The 16,322-nt window shown below is 36.4% G+C and overlaps 1 long non-coding RNA gene across 1 annotated transcript; it reads left to right on the top strand.

The window, feature by feature from the left end:
• The first annotated feature begins 8,198 nt into the window (after positions 1–8,198).
• Positions 8,199–10,370, top strand: LOC112003496 (uncharacterized). The gene is made up of 2 exons (XR_002881983.2): positions 8,199–8,825; positions 8,917–10,370. It is a non-coding gene; the product is annotated as an uncharacterized LOC112003496 (long non-coding RNA).
• Positions 10,371–16,322: the final 5,952 nt, after the last annotated feature.

Below are 16,322 nucleotides of genomic sequence, written 5' to 3' on the forward strand. Positions count from 1 at the left end.
TGTTCATTTATTTATTATAATATATCCATTCTTTCCTATATAATTGAGTGCTAAGTTAATGGCGGTGATGCAGGAGATGATAAAGAAGGAAGTGAGGAGTTATATGACCTGGTTAAAGGAGCAAACTGGAGCTGGGTTTGGGATTTGTATGGGTATGAATATGGGTATGAACATGGGTATGGGTATGGGTATGGGTATGAGAGGTGAAGATGGCTTTAGGGAAGTGGCAATGAAGAGAATCGGAGTTAATAGGATCGATTAGTTGTGAAGGGGATGAAAAAAAAAATTGGGTCTTTGTTTTTTTTTTCTTTAAATTGTGGTAGTTAGTGAATAAGTAAATGGAGAGAGAGAGAGAGAGAGAGAGAGAGAGAGAGAGAGAGAGAGAGAGAGAGAGAGCTTATTGAATATATAATTTCTGTACTTTCTTGTGTTTTTATTTTTGTGTTGGTTTCTCTTTCCATAAAGCACATTAGCCTTTGTGTACCTCATATTGTGAATTTTGAGCTTGGCTCTCCAAATAACTAACGAATTTAACGAACCAAAGGGAGTTTTGGGCTCATTTCTGCAATCTCGACCTTGTCGAAAAATGTTCCCGACAAATATAATCCACAGTTATGGTGCCACTACTCAAATAAGATCGTACGGTACTGTACTTTCTTCTTATAGGTCTGGATTTACCATTGTAGTAACAGTTTTTAACTCTACAAATTGTGGCAGTGCTATCACAATGAATTAATATATGTGGAATTGGCTTTCCACAGTGGAATTTCATATAAAAATCTCTAAGCCAATTTGCTCTTCACTAGCTGAAACTAATGCTATTAATTCAGCTTCTATTGTTGAATTAGCAATTATTGTTTGCTTTTTAGATTTCAACAAATAGCACCACTACTAAGGTAAAAATATAACCAATGGTAGAGAGAGAATCACTGACAAAGTATTCCAATCGGCATCACTAAAACTTCAATCACAACAGGGTACTTTTTATAAAATAAGCCATAGTTTTTTGTACCAATTAAATATCTCATGATTTGCTCAATAGCTAGCCAATGATCTTTACTAGGTTTGCTAGTAAATCTGCTAAGCACTCCTACTGCATATGCAATGTAAGTCTAGTATAATCAGTAGCATAACGTAAACTACCAATAATACTAGCATAATCCTTTTGATTAAAAATCTCATCATCATTATTCACAGGAAATAAATGAAGACTAAAATCAAAAGGAGTAGCTACACTTTTGTGATCATGAAAATTATATTTTCTCAATATTTTTTCAACATAATGTGATTGATCAAGATATATTCCTTCACATGTTTTTGTAATTTTCATGCCCAAAATAAATTAGCCTCACCAAGATCTTTCATATCAAAATGGCTTTTAAGTATATTTTTTGTCTCATTTATAAAATGCATATTTGAGCCAAAATTAACATATCATCCACATAGAGGCAAATAATAACATGTAAATTATTCCATGATTTAAAATAAATACATTTATCACATTCATTTAATTTATAACCATTCTCAATCATACATGAATCAAACTTTTCATGCCACTGCTTTGGTGCTTGTTTTAAGCCATATAGGGATTTAGTTAGCTTACATACATTCCTTTCTTGTCCAGGCTCTAAAGCCTTCGGGTTGATCCATATAAATCTCTTCCTCTGGGTCCCCATTTAGAAAAACAGTTTTTACATCCATCTAATGAATTTTCAAATCAAAAATTGCAGCAATAGCAATTAACAATCTAATAGATGTAATTCTTGTTACCGGAGAAAAAGTATCAAAGAAATCAAGATCAGCTTTTTGTTTAAAGCCTTTTGCAACAAGTCTAGCTTTAAACTTATCTATTAATCCATCCGATTTCAACTTTTTTCTAAGGACTCATTTACAACCTATGGTCTTACAACCTAGTGGAAGATCTACTAATTTCCAAGTTCTATTAGAAATTAGAGATTCCATCTCATCATTTACAGTCTCTTTCCAAAATATAGCATCGGGTGATGTTAAAGCCTCTTTTAAATTTTGGGAATTTTCCTCAATGTTAAAAACATAATAATCAGGACCAAAATCCTTTTCAACTCTAGCTCTTTACTCCTTCTAGGTTCCATTTCAAAATTTTCTTGATTTTGTAAATGTGAAGTAGAAGAACTAGGTTGTGACAAATATTTTTCTTCACCCCACTATTTTTCAATTTAAAAGGTCACCCCCACTATTTTTCAATTTAAAAGGAAATTTTTCTTCATTAAAATTGCATCACCAGATTCAAAAATTATTTTGTTTTCAAGATCAAAATATCTATAGGCTGCACTATTAATCACATAACCAAGAAAAGCACAGATAGTAGCTCTTATACCTAATTTAGGCATTTTAGGGTCAATAAGCCTTACATAAGCAAGACAACTCCATACTCTCAAATATTCCAAATTTGGCTTATGTCCTTTCCACATCTCAAAAGGTGTGGTGTGTGACTTTTTATGTGGCACCATATTCAAAACATGACATGCAGTTAAAATAGCTTCACCCCAAAAATGTAAAGGTGCAACAGATTCAATTAACATGGCATTTGTTAACTCAATTAAAGTTCTATTTTTTCTTTCAGCCACACCATTAGAAGCAGGTGAATATGCTGCAGTAGTTTCATGGATAATTCTCAAAGACTGAACAAATGAGTTGAATGCACTTGATTCATACTCACGACCTCTTTCACTTCTTATTCTTTTATTTTTCTACGGAATTGATTTTCAACTTCTTTTAAAAAATCTTGAAACTTTTCAAAAGCATCACTTTATTTTTCAACAAATAAATAGTTGTATATTTTGAGAAATCATCAATAAAAGTGATAATATATTTATTTCCTCCACGAGTTAAAATTCTCTCAAATTCACATAAATCAGAGTGAATTAACTCAAGCAATTCGGTATTTCTTACAACATTTTTATGAGACTTTTTTGTAATCTTAGCTTGACTACAAGTTTCACATTTTTCAAAATCTTTTGACAGTCTTGGAATTAATCCTAAACTACTCATGATTCCCACATATCTACTATTTATATGACACAAACAAGCATACTAAAAATTAATAGAAGAAAGCATATAAACTAAACTGGTAGATACTTTATTATTCTTAACATTCAATTTAGACATTACATCACAAGCATAACCCTTGCCCACAAATAATCCTTTTTTAGTGATTACATAATTATTAGATTCCATAGTTTGCTTGCTTGTTAAGCAAAAAACTTGACATCAAATTCTTCCTCACAGACAAAGTGTAAAGAATATCTTTCAATGTTAGCACACGTCCAGAAGTGAATTTCAATTCAACCTCACCACTCCCAAGAACCTTGGTTTTGCTAAAGTCACCAAGCATAACAGTTTTTTCTTCTTCAAAAGGAGTGTACAATTTGAACCAATTTTTGTCATAGCAGACATGCCTATTAGCACCAGAATCTACCCACCACCCTTCAACATATTGCACCATATTGATGTCTGTAATCATAGCCACTAAAGGCTCTTCGGTTACGTTAGCCTGCGGTACAAATTCACGTTTTCGAAATTTGCAAAATCAAACAATATGTCCACTCTTGCCACAAACAAAACAAGATCTATTAAATTGATCTTGTGAAGGGGGTCCTTGGTTCTTATTGTAATTTTTATTCAGGTTTCCCTTCCTTGAGGTCTATTATTATTTTTAAAGGCTCTCTTTTTAGGCTTCAATTGACCATTTCTAGGAAAATAATTTTTGGGCATATTATTATTGGCTGAAATAAGGTTTACCTTTGTGGTGGAATTACCATTGCTCTCTTGTGTCATGAGTGCATCTTGTCCTCTAGCCTCCTCCTCCACACGGATGTGTGTGATCAAAGTCTCCAAGGATGTCTCCTTTTGTTTGTGCCACAAAGTCTTTTAGAACTCCCTCCAAGATTGTGGTAGTTTATCAATTATGCCAACTATCACCAAATTGTCTCCAATCTTTATGCTTTTGAATCTCAATTCTGCCACAATCATTTGGAAGTCTTGTCCTTGATCCACCACCGATTTTCCATCCACCATTTGGTAACGGAAAAATCTGCTAACAGCATACTTCTTTGCACCTGCCTCCTCGGTATCATACTTGCTTTGTAAAGCTTTCCAAATTTTCTTAACAGAATTGTAAGTTGTATCATAATAATTATAGAAATGATCGGCAAGACAATTCAATAGATAAGAGCGACAATTATATTCATCTTTTGTATACTTATCTATTTTTTCTTGATGGAGAATATATTCTTCCTCACTCATCTCATCGGTAGGAACTTTTGATGGATTCTTGTCAATGAAGATGTATGAGACTTTGAGAAGACTTAAGTAGAAGAGGACATTTCCTTTCCACCTCTTGAAGTGGGCTCCTTTAAAGCGAAAGGGCTTATTAAGATCTCCAACACACTCATTTGGTTTCTCTTGTGTAGGCTCCATGTGTATGAATCTCCTTAAAATTGTTGGTGCAAATACAATGATAATAGAAATAACACAACAAGAAATTGAATAATACTTCTGAATATTATTAATGTAAAGAAAGGAATTACACAACACTGTTTGAACTGAGATGCAACACTCACTCTGTTTAAGGAGATTCAAGCCCTTGGTTGACAAAACTTTGTAACCGGTGCAGACCGTCTCTGATTTGTCTCCCCAAGATACAACAGCCCAACAAGTGTCATATGGCTAGAACAACCTCTGCACAAAGTGTTCAAGCCTAAACCTTTTTTTTTTTTTTTGTATTGCAATGACATGGATTGGGTCTGAATGAGTCTATTTATAGGCTCAATGGGCCTCACGAAATTATTACCCAATTTATTCTAATTAATTAGGTCCATTATTCTGATGTAGTAGGTGTTACAAAATTAATTGTTGGATATTAATCTGATAGGCTGGAGTTACACAATTAATGGTGAGATAAGGAGTTTCTGGAGAAAATGCTCAAACAGATAGTCCATTAAGTGGATTAATGGCTCTTCATTGTCCATAATAAAAATGGAGTATTAATTCGAGCCATTTACTCACCAACAGATATGGTAATTACTCTGAACCTCCCCCTTGCGCACGTATCTAGCACAATATCTGAGATAATTCATTTTAGCCCATTAATCACCAAAATTAAAAAAAAAAAATAGTCTTTCTCCTTTTCAATGTGGGATTAAACATTTTCACTAACTCCTCATCTTCCATATTCACTCCCACATCTTTACATTTATGTTATAACATTTATTCATTTTAATTATTTAATATTAAAATGCTCCAACAATATATATATATATAGAGAGAGAGAGAGAGAGGTTCAAATTACACCTAGTGTAACTTCATAAGAGTTACACCTTTTTTGGACCATTGATTTGTAGTAGATCTAAAGGTAAAAAAAAAAAAAAACTCATGGCCATGTCATTATTGTTTCCTAGAAATTAGTAATTAAGTCATTAACTCTTCTTATTAAAAAAAAAAAAAAAAAACAGCATTAACTCTCTCCTCTCTCCTCTCATCATCAACATTAACTCAGTGAATGTTATCCATTTAAGCATCACATTCACCGACCCAATTCGACACAGCCCTGGGCACGAACGATTGACTAAAAAAATCATTGTACTCCCTGATTAAAATTACACACCGACAAGCAAGTGAAAATGGCACACTGCCACTATTTAGCAGAAAAAATAGCAATCTACCACTATTTTGGAAATACATAGGGACCTATCACTTTTTTGAAACTCGAGTTTTTTGAAAAAATATACTCTGAAAGTTTTTGAAAATTTTGTATGGTACTCGAGTTTATGAAACTCAAGTACCGTAAAAAAATTTCAAAATTTTTCCATGGTACTCGAGTTCCATAAACTCGAGTACCATGGAAAACTCGATTTCACCAAACTCAAGTACCAAAAAAGTGGTAGATCCATATTTTCGAAACAGTGATAAATTGCAATATAGTTTGAAAATAAAAATGCTATTTGGCTATTTTTGCCCAAACAAGCATGATATGATCTACCATTCCTAGCCATTAACTTGCCTTTGTACACATGACATGAGCAGTAACAGACAATTGATGGTTTTAGTTTTTATGCTTTACCCATAGTATATATCATGCCTTGTCAAAATAAAAAGTATGATAAATTATTGTTGACAAAAATTCACTCATGTCGATTCCACTGTCCAACTGCATTCCAGTTCTTTTTCCTTCCATTTATATATTAAACACTTAGATTTTTTCAGATTCAAGTTTTAAACTTTAACAAAATATAATTAAAAAAAGGATACCATGGAGAAAAATAAACAAGAAAACGATTGAAGAAAAGTCCCAAAATGATAAATTTTTTATAATTCAACAAAAATATTGAATTTCTTTTCCATTTTTTTTCCATCTTTGTTCCTTTGTGGCAGCTTTTTCTTTTTCTTTTTTTTTTGGTTTCCTAAACCAACTATCTAAACAAGGCCAGAAGCCAAAACAGAAATTAAAAAAAAAAAAAGTTCATACTCTGCTCCATCAAAGTCCCTTCTAAAAAATCCTCTTCTCTTGGATTCATTCATCCNACATAAAAGACAAGGAACATTCTAGGTTTAACCTATCATTTAGTTATAGTTTACAACTCAACTTTCTTCAACTTCATGACCGCAACGATTTGACAAATATGAGCTTCTTCAATCCAAGATTCTTGTACAAGTGGGCTTCACAATCCATGACATTTCTTCAAATGGGCTTCTTCAACCATATTTTCCCAACAAAAAAATGGAGCGTTTGGGTATGCTAATTCCCAAACCCACAACATTTACAAGCAATGGGAAACATCAACTACTCACACCGCATGCCGCAAGTGCCATGCGTGCTTGGGGGGCTAATGTTGATACCCGTTTTCGCGACACATTTTCTACAAGCCTGATTCAATCAAGCTCAACTTCATTATGGGCTCAATTCATGTATTCTATTTTATTTTATTCCTTTAAACATGGCCAAGCCCATACGAATGGTTGGGGAATTGAGTAGGAATGGTTTTGGTGGGTGTGGGTTAGTTCCAATTGGACCTTTTACATAAGCTCAGCCTGCATGTGCCGCGAAGTGGGCTAGGGACGCTGGAGGCATCTAGGGCCATGAAGGAGGTCCATGTCAGAAATTTCCACCTAGATTTGATTGCATGCTCTGTGTGACTGTGCCCCTGATTTTCAATCTAGCTCCATTTTCCCACACCAAAGCAGCTGACTCTAAGAAAAAGCTGAGCACCTAGCCTACTCAACCACCAAATGTAGTCTTCCAAGGCTACAAACACCAAAGATAGCAGCTATAAAGAGGAAACAACTTTGTTTCCAAATCACGCAAAAGCAACCAAACCTTTCCTAAGCATAAAACATAATGCATCAAGTCATAGAAATAACATCTGAAAGGTCCAAGGCCTTCCTCCCACCTAAAAACGGGTCACAAGTATCCCCAGAGCTTGATATAAATATGCATCACCAGCCCACAAGAGGCAACAACATTTTGCCTTACAAAAAACCTCAAAATTTTGACACAAGAGCCCAATCAGCTACCTAGTGTATGGATGATTTGAAGGCCTGGGGGTGAAAATATTGATATAGGGGAACTCTCCTCTTTTGCTCGGGACTCCTTCTATTTCTTCCTCTATGTGACTGCGGATTGAATTTCTGACTTATGAATATATAATTTCTGTACTTTCTTGTGTTTTTATTTTTGTGTTGGTTTCTCTTTCCATAAAGCACATTAGCCTTTGTGTACCTCATATTGTGAATTTTGAGCTTGGCTCTCCAAATAACTAACGAATTTAACGAACCAAAGGGAGTTTTGGGCTCATTTCTGCAATCTCGACCCTTGTCGAAAAATGTTCCCGACAAATATAATCCACAGTTATGGTGCCACTACTCAAATAAGATCGTACGGTACTGTACTTTCTTCTTATAGGTCTGGATTTACCATTGTAGTAACAGTTTTTAACTCTACAAATTGTGGCAGTGCTATCACAATGAATTAATATATGTGGAATTGGCTTTCCACAGTGGAATTTCATATAACAAATCTCTAAGCCAATTTGCCTCCTAGAATGTTCCTTGTCTTTTATGTCCACATATAGTTATATATATATATATATATATTTTTTTTTTTGGGATGAATTTCATGACCACCATGGTGATTGTAGCGTTGCTTCCTTGGTAGCTTTCATGCTCTTTTGGTGATTTCATCAATTCCTTATTTATCATTTCAATAAGGCAACTAACGTGAAGCTTCTCTTCTTTGTGATGTATATATGGCCTTTGAGTTTTCAAACTTTCTTTCCTTCACGCACCTACATGTAGCATTAGCTTTGCTCCATCCCACTTGCTTAGCTTTTAGGCCAAAACTTTCACTTTCCTCTTCAGATGTTAGCCAAAACGCCACCTCTATTTTCTTTAATTTCACTTCAGCAAAATCACCATCCAGATTCCTTTGCTACACCACTTTCTGTAAGAACATCATATTTAGGAATAAAATTCCTAATATTAATTGTGATGGCAGGTTCCATCATCTTTGCTATCATCATGAGTAGATTTGCGTGGTGCAAGGCTAAAGCTGTAGCTCCCAGTGTGGTGTGTTGGCAGCCTTTAGATGCTAGAGAAGACATTCTATTGAGCACCTTCAATCTTCCACACGTATAGCCAAAATGGAAGAGATCTTTGTTGGTGAAGTGAGAGGATCCTTCACGGATAAGGAGCATAATTTTTTGTTGCAGGAGAATGGCGTCAAATGCAGCGATAAGGTGTTGAAACCATTCCTTGCACAATCTTGATAAATTGGATGTGACACCCCCTTGGTGAGCTTCTTCTTCTTTTTTTTTTTTTTTTTGCTACTCTCTTGGATATATTTGGCAATATGTTGAATGAATAGTGTCATTGATTGTGTAGGTTGGCTCTTCCTTACGAGATCCCAAAATTTCTGCGAGGTTCTGACCCATAAGGTTGAGTCATTGTAATTGAGGCTGAATTTCATATTGAAGTTGGCTCCTTATTGATTCCGATGGTCGCAAGGCATGGAAATAGTGCAATTATGATTGATCTTGAGTTGGTCGCCGTGAATAATTGGACCACATTGAGGATGATGTAATTCTTAAGTTACTTTCTTGTTGGTCAATTTGGTGAGATTGTACTTGCCAAGATTAGATTCGACGAAGTCGTAAACACGAGCAATAAGCAAAATCGCTGGGCATGCTGGTACAAAGCATTTGAGATGGGATGGGGCAAAGCTATTACTTGCCGATATAGTATAGAGGTAAGACAGCCTCTACATTGGTTGGCAGCCCCCTGTATGGTGTTCTTGCGACAAATGCAAGCTGAAGATAGGGCCACAAGTTGTTGCTTTGTGCTTCTTGTAATGATGAGGACATAGTGTTGGCAAAATCATTATTGATGATTCCATAGTGCATCTATTATTTGATCGTGGTATTGCTTGTCCATAACAGCCTTCGCGTCTTGGGCCTTGATAGGACCAGATTGACCATGATAGCATGAGAAGTCGCCTTGTAAAATAGTTGTTGTGTACGCTAAAATGATGAATGACATAACTTGTAAGCAAGTAGGAGATTCCTCTTTGTTGCGTGGCTATAAAAAATGTTCAATGAAATGACGTTGTGCTGAGATGCTTTCGCTTGTGGTGATGTCGTAGCTCCATTTGTTTAAGAATGAAGTCGTAAAGTTTTTTGGCAAGTTAAAATTTGTTATGGCAAGTTAAAACTCACTGCCAACCTTTTTTCATGCCAATAGAGATTTTTGAGTGTGTTGTAGCATGGTTTCTTGTAAAATGACTTTGGCATAGACAATTGTGATGCCATCGTTGGGACTTTTATCCACAAGGCTGATCTCGTTACCAATGCATCATTTTTTGAGGTTGAAGTTGCTACAGATAGCAACATAAAGCTGCAATAGATGGAATCACGGCTGCCATTAGTAACTTTGAACCGTTTTGGTCCATCTCTCACTTGCGCTTTTGAAGTAAAGAAGAGAGTGACTGCAAGCCAATGTACCAAAGATGGTGACGTTGGATGGGGACTACGACATTGCTTCAACTTTTTCCTTAGCCTCCTTTCTTGCTTTTCCCTTTTTTTTTTTTTTTTTCTTCGATTGTCTTGTATTGAGCCCCAAGCTTTGAAATTTCAAACTAGTTGAATTGCGTAATATGGACTACTGCCTTGGAGACAATTTCTCTCGTATTTCACCTTTGTGGACAAACCACTTATGTATACAGTAGCTCTTATCTAGTTGTATTGGTGCCACTTTGAGTTTATACCATTATGGTTAGTATGCACAATTTGCATTTTGTACAAAGCAAACATATATGACATTTGGATGTAAATTTTGTATTTTGGAATGAAAAAATGATTTATAACTCAAGGGTGTGAATAGTTTGTATTTTGTATCTTGAGAATGCGTTTGTACCTTTCTTCGATAGACTATGAGCATGTTTTTGCTGCGAAAACAACCCTTGTATGACTATGAGCATTTGAGTATGTTGCAGAAATCTTGCTTGGAAAGGTCATGTGCACCTTGTGATTGAATAGCAGAATTTTGATAGATTATGCACACTTAGTCTCTTGAAGATTACTTGTGCTTGATTGGATAGCTTGTGAATATGACTTTGCCTTTGTAAGGACGAGTTAGTAGACATATTACTTGGTTGTCATGTCTTTGTGAACAGGTTTTGGCTAAGTTCACGTCTCACTGTTTGTGCACCATTTTTCAGCGCTCTATTGACAGCTAGATTTGGTTTCACATACATCAGCTTATATATATTAAAGCTTGGCTCGTTGCTTGGTAGTCGACTTATTCTCGACATGCATTAGGTTGCTATTCCGCTAGTTTCAAGAAACCCCCACATATGGGTTGCGTTTTTACGCATTGCAGCTCATGGTGCATTTGTTCGTCACCATTTCATAAGGCGATTGCATTCTCACATACATAGGCTTGCTAGTTTCTTGAGGAAGGATTTTATCCTTGCATATAGCAAATTACCAAGTGGCAATGAGATAGTGATTTGTTGCGTCAATTTTCCCATAATGTTTTAGGGATGATTATGTCCACCATGTAATGGACTGTTATGCTTGAATTATAAGATATTGTGTTGGCTTAAATACCACTTCATAAGGCCTGCCTTTATGAAAACGTTGGCTTTCCCTACCTTGTTGAAAGCGTTGCACCATCACAAGTAGGGTCTTCCCATGTATGAATAATATGACATCTCATTGGCTTCCTAATCATTCAATAGGGCTTACCTTTGAGAGGGTAAGTGTTTTTTATTAGGAGAAAGCATTGGCTTTCCCTACCTTATTGAAGGCATTGCACCTTCGCATGTAGGGGTCTTACCACGCTTGGATAATATGATAGTTCGTTGGCTTCCTAACGTTTCATAGGGCTTGCCTTCGAAAATTGGTATAAGCGAGATGTATTGTTGTCGCTTATGAACGAGACGTCAAAGAAACAAATGATATGCTTCTTAATGAGTTTGGCTACAACCATTCCCATCGCTTTTATTGAGTCAAATTGCTTCTACCCACTTAGTGAACTATTTAGTGGTGGCAAAGACCAGAATGTACTCATTCAAGGGCGAATGGATAGGTCTGATGAGTTCAAGCCCCCGAGTATAAAAAGCTATGGAGCGCTCACGTCTTGAAGGCTTATATGGTGTGTGCGTATAAGCTTGGAGTGAACTTGGAAGTGTGGCGACTTTAGCGAATTTGGTTTTACCAAACCAATGGTCTCCCTTAGTACTTGCCATATTTCTTTAAGATGAATTCCAAAAATGGGGTTCCTCTTTTGCTATATAGAGGGCAGAATATAATTCCTTTTTGTCGAAGATTTGTTGTTCCGTAGACAGCGTTTCCATACTCAGCTAACTTGACTTCTAATTTTGGGACAATGATAGGCTAAGCGTCGGAGATGTCGGTATAGGGTTATTGCATCCCAGCACAACAATTTTTGTCATTGGCCTCTATGCCGTTTATACTGAGCTTTCACATCAATACTAATATTCCACTCGAAAATCTTTGGAATGGATTTCCAACAACTAGCTTGTGATTTTTGAGTTGTTTGACATCAATGTTTAGAGCGAGCTCTAGTGATGCATTCTTCAAAGGTGCGCGCGAACTTTCCTTATTAGTTGGCTTGGCTGTGGATTTCAATTGCAAGAATTGAGTAACAAGAACGATTTTCTTGATGATGGCAACATTTGAACTTCCCTCTTCATGTATAATCTCAAATTCAAGAAGGATTAAAGCGTTGTCATGGCTTAGAATGCATGCGCTTGTCATGACATGAGATATATGAACATGCTATGGCTTAGAGTGCGTGAATCAACCAAGATTTTGGATGCGTGAGCTTGTTATAGCTTAGCATTCATGAGCGTGTCACGGCTTCGGTGAGAGGGAATTGAGTTCGGATTTTCTTTGTTGTTGGGTGCTTCGAAAAGGTTTCCATTTCACCCTAAGTGCAAATGTGATTTATATTAGTAAGCGATAGTCATGGCCAAGCGAAGTAGCATAAACGACTTATAAAAAATATTTTGATTAAAAATTTGAAAAATAAAATGGCTTAAACGATATGTATAAAAAAATGAATTAGCGAAGAGAGTGCTTGAGAGTCTTAGCTTAAGCGTGCTTTAAACGATAGTATGTCGCTCGTATGACTTCAAAACTTGGCTTATGAAATGTCGCTTCTTAAAGATTTGATGTATGGTGTGTCGCAACCTCAAGGCTTGGTGCATGGAATGTCTAGCGCCTTATGGTGGGTCATTTAGCTATGACCTTTACCTCTTTGGTGAAGGCTTCATTTAGCAGTGATACCAAAAATGTTTAGCTACGAAGGGTTGCACATAGCAACAATTATTGTTGTGCCAAAATGAGTTAATCGCCCGCGGCAGCCCCCATATGCTTGGCGCTAACTTAGCAACAATATAACTTAATGTATGGTATGTCGCTACCTCAAGGCTCGGTATATGGAATATCTAGCGCCTTGCGGTGGGCCATTTAGTTATGGCCTTTAGCTATTTGGTGAAGACTTCATTTAGGGTGACACCAAAAATATTTAGTTGCGAAGGGTCGTACATAGCAGCAATTATTGTTGTGCCAAAATGAGTTAATCACCCACGGCAGTCCCTATATGCTCGGCGCTAGCTTAGCAACAATACAACTTGATGTATGGTATGTCGCTACCTCAAGGCTTGGTGTATGAAATATCTAGTGCCTTGCGGTGGGCCATTTAGCTACAACCTTTAGCTATTTGGTGAAGCTTCATTTAGCGATGACGCCAAAAATGTTTAGCTGCGAAGGGTAGCACACAGCAGTGATTATTGTTGTGCCAAAATAATTTTAATCACCTACGGCAGCCCCCATATGCTCAGCACTAACTTAGCAACAATACAACTTGATGTATGGTATGTCGCTACCTCAAGGCTTGGTATATGGAATATCTAGCGCCTTGCGGTGGGCCATTTAGCTATGACCTTTAGCTATTTGGTGAAGACTTCATTTAGTAGTGACGCCAAAAATATTTAGCTACGAAGGGTCACACACAGTGGCAATTATTGTTATGCCAAAATGAGTCAATCACCTGTGGCTCCCATATGCTCAGCGTGTGAGGGGTTCTTGGTTTTGAAATTGATGTTTTAGAGCTTTGCATTGTTGATTATTTGGTTGGAATCGTCATTCCCTTCGCGGTTGGATTTGTGGCTCACCATTTTTGCATTTTCAAGCTACAACAAAAATTTTCGCAAATATCATGTAAAGCAAGAGATATATGATGATTCATCCATAAAAATGATAGCTAAAAAATAATAATAAAGATGAGTGGAAGAATTTTTTTTTAATTCTCCCTCCATCCTTCACTTCTTGGGTGGTTTCTGGAGGTTGGAGCGATTTCGTCACATGATTTGGAGCATCTCTAGTAGCTCAATGAGCTAAGGATAGAACTTATTTTAGCTTAACTTCACCATGCTCTTCTTGCGCGGCAAAGTATCATACGATTTCTCTTAGAACGACAAGTTGGTGTGAGAAACATCATCTTTTTGCTAGTTTCGCATCTTTGGATACATGACTTCTCTTGTTTTAGCTGCTTGACTCCCCAGTGGAGTCACCAAAATGTCGGGAACGTTTTTGCGACAGGGGCTAAGATTGCAGAAATGAGCCCAAAACTCCCCTTGGGTTCGTTAAATTCGTCAGTTATTTGGAGAGCCAAGCCCAAAATTCGCAATGTGAGGTACACAAAGGCTAATGGTGCTTTATGGAAAGAAAAACCAACAAAAAAAATGAAAACACAAGAAAGTGCAGAAATTATATATTCATAAGTCAGAAATTTTAACCCGCAATCACACAGAGGAAGAAATTGAAGGAGGTCCTGAGCAAGAGAGGGAGAGTTCCCCTATATCAATATTTTCACCCTCAGGCTTTCAAATCATCCATACACTAGGTAGATGACTGGGCTCTTGTGTCAAAGTTTTGGGTTTTTTGTAGGGAAAAACATTGTTGCGTCTTGTGGGCTGGTGATGCATATTTATATCAAGCTCTAGGGGATGCTTGTGACAAGTTTTTAGGTGGGAGGAAGGCCTTGGACCTTTCAGATGCTATTTCTATGACTTGATGTATTATGTTTTATGTTTAGGGAAAAGTTTGATTGCTTTTTGCATGATTTTGGAAACAAAGTTGTTTCCTCTTTATAGCTGCTGTCTCTGGTCTTTGTAGGCCTTGGAAGACTGCATTTGGGTGGCTGAGTGGGCTAGGCTGCTTAGCCTTTTTCTTAGAGTTAGCTGCCTTGGTGTGGGAAAATAAAGCTGGACTGAAAATTAGGGGCATAGTCACATAGAGCATAGAGTCAAATCTGGGGTGGAAATTTTTGACATTGGACCTCCTTCATAGGCCCTAGATGCCCCCAGTGTCCCTAGCCCACTTCGCGGCACATACAGGCTGGGCTTATGTAAAAGGTCCAATGGAAACTAACCCACATCCACCACAACCATTTCTACTCAATTCCCTAACCATTCGCATGGGCTTGGGTCATGCTTAAAAGAATAAAATAAAATATAATACATGAATTGAGCCCACAATGAAGTCGGGCTTGTAGAAAATGTGTTGCGAAAACGGGTATCAACAATATTAAATCTAACGATAATCTTGCAAATCCATTTATCAAGGCTTTGGCAAAAGATAGAGTCTGGAATACATCGAGGGAGATGGGACTAAAGTCCATAGAATCATGAGCCATGTATGAGGATACCCATCCCAAGGACCAAAAATCCTGAGAATTGGGTTCAATGGGAAAAATGAATCATGCGATGGTCGTAAGAAATGCACAATTTATTTATTTTTAATTATTTATTTTGTAAATAATTTTTTAATTGTTCATCTCTATAATGTAAGTGCATTTATCCTGTAATGTGGAGAGATTGAGTAAAAAACTCTTAATTAAATTTGTAGCTCGTATGAGTGGGGTGTCAAAATTATAGGAGTACCCTTGACAAAATTTCACCTATGTAAGTGTGGAGGTGGGGCTGCTCTCTATGAGATTTGGACTTAATATCAAATACACTCATGAAACCGGGATCAGCACATGGCCATAAAGTGTTAGTTATAAAAGCTCATGTCAACACCTGGGTTATTATGTGTAAGCAGTGACGATTAATTTTCCTAAAACAGTCTTAGTTCAAGTTGGAAACCATTACGACTCTGGAGTTGAGATCGCTATTTTACTAAGTGAAGGTTCAATGCAAAGCACACCTTCATGATGCATAGTGACCTGTCTTTGCCAGGTAATCTCTCTTTAACTAAAAAAAATTGATATTAAAATGAGTGGGGGATTGTTAGAGCATTTTAATATTAAATAATTAAATTGAATAAATGTTATAACATAAATGTAAAGATGTGGGAGTGAATATGGAAGATGAGGAGTTAGTGAAAATGTTTAATCCTACATTGAAAATGAGAGAGGTTATTTTATTCTTTTTAATTGTGGTGATTAATGGGCTAAAATGAATTGTTTTAGATATTGGGCTAGATACGTGTGCAAGGGGGAGGTTAAGAGTGGAGGTATCCGAAGTATTATTCAGTTTCTTGTAGTGTTATTTCCATTATTATTGTATTTGCACCAACATATATATATATATATATATTAATGTTAGAAAACTTATAAAAGAATAACACATCTCTTATGTTGTCTTTATTTGTTAGGACCTTTTTACATATGAATGAGTTGTATTGCACTTATAGTGTGGGTTTGGATTGCAAGTTTTGTTGCGGCACGTTTTGATCTTCACGTTTTCTCTTTTTTTTTTT

This window comes from Quercus suber, unplaced genomic scaffold (genome assembly GCF_002906115.3).
Source record: "Quercus suber isolate HL8 unplaced genomic scaffold, Cork oak 2.0 scaffold_106, whole genome shotgun sequence".
Lineage (NCBI taxonomy): Eukaryota > Viridiplantae > Streptophyta > Magnoliopsida > Fagales > Fagaceae > Quercus > Quercus suber.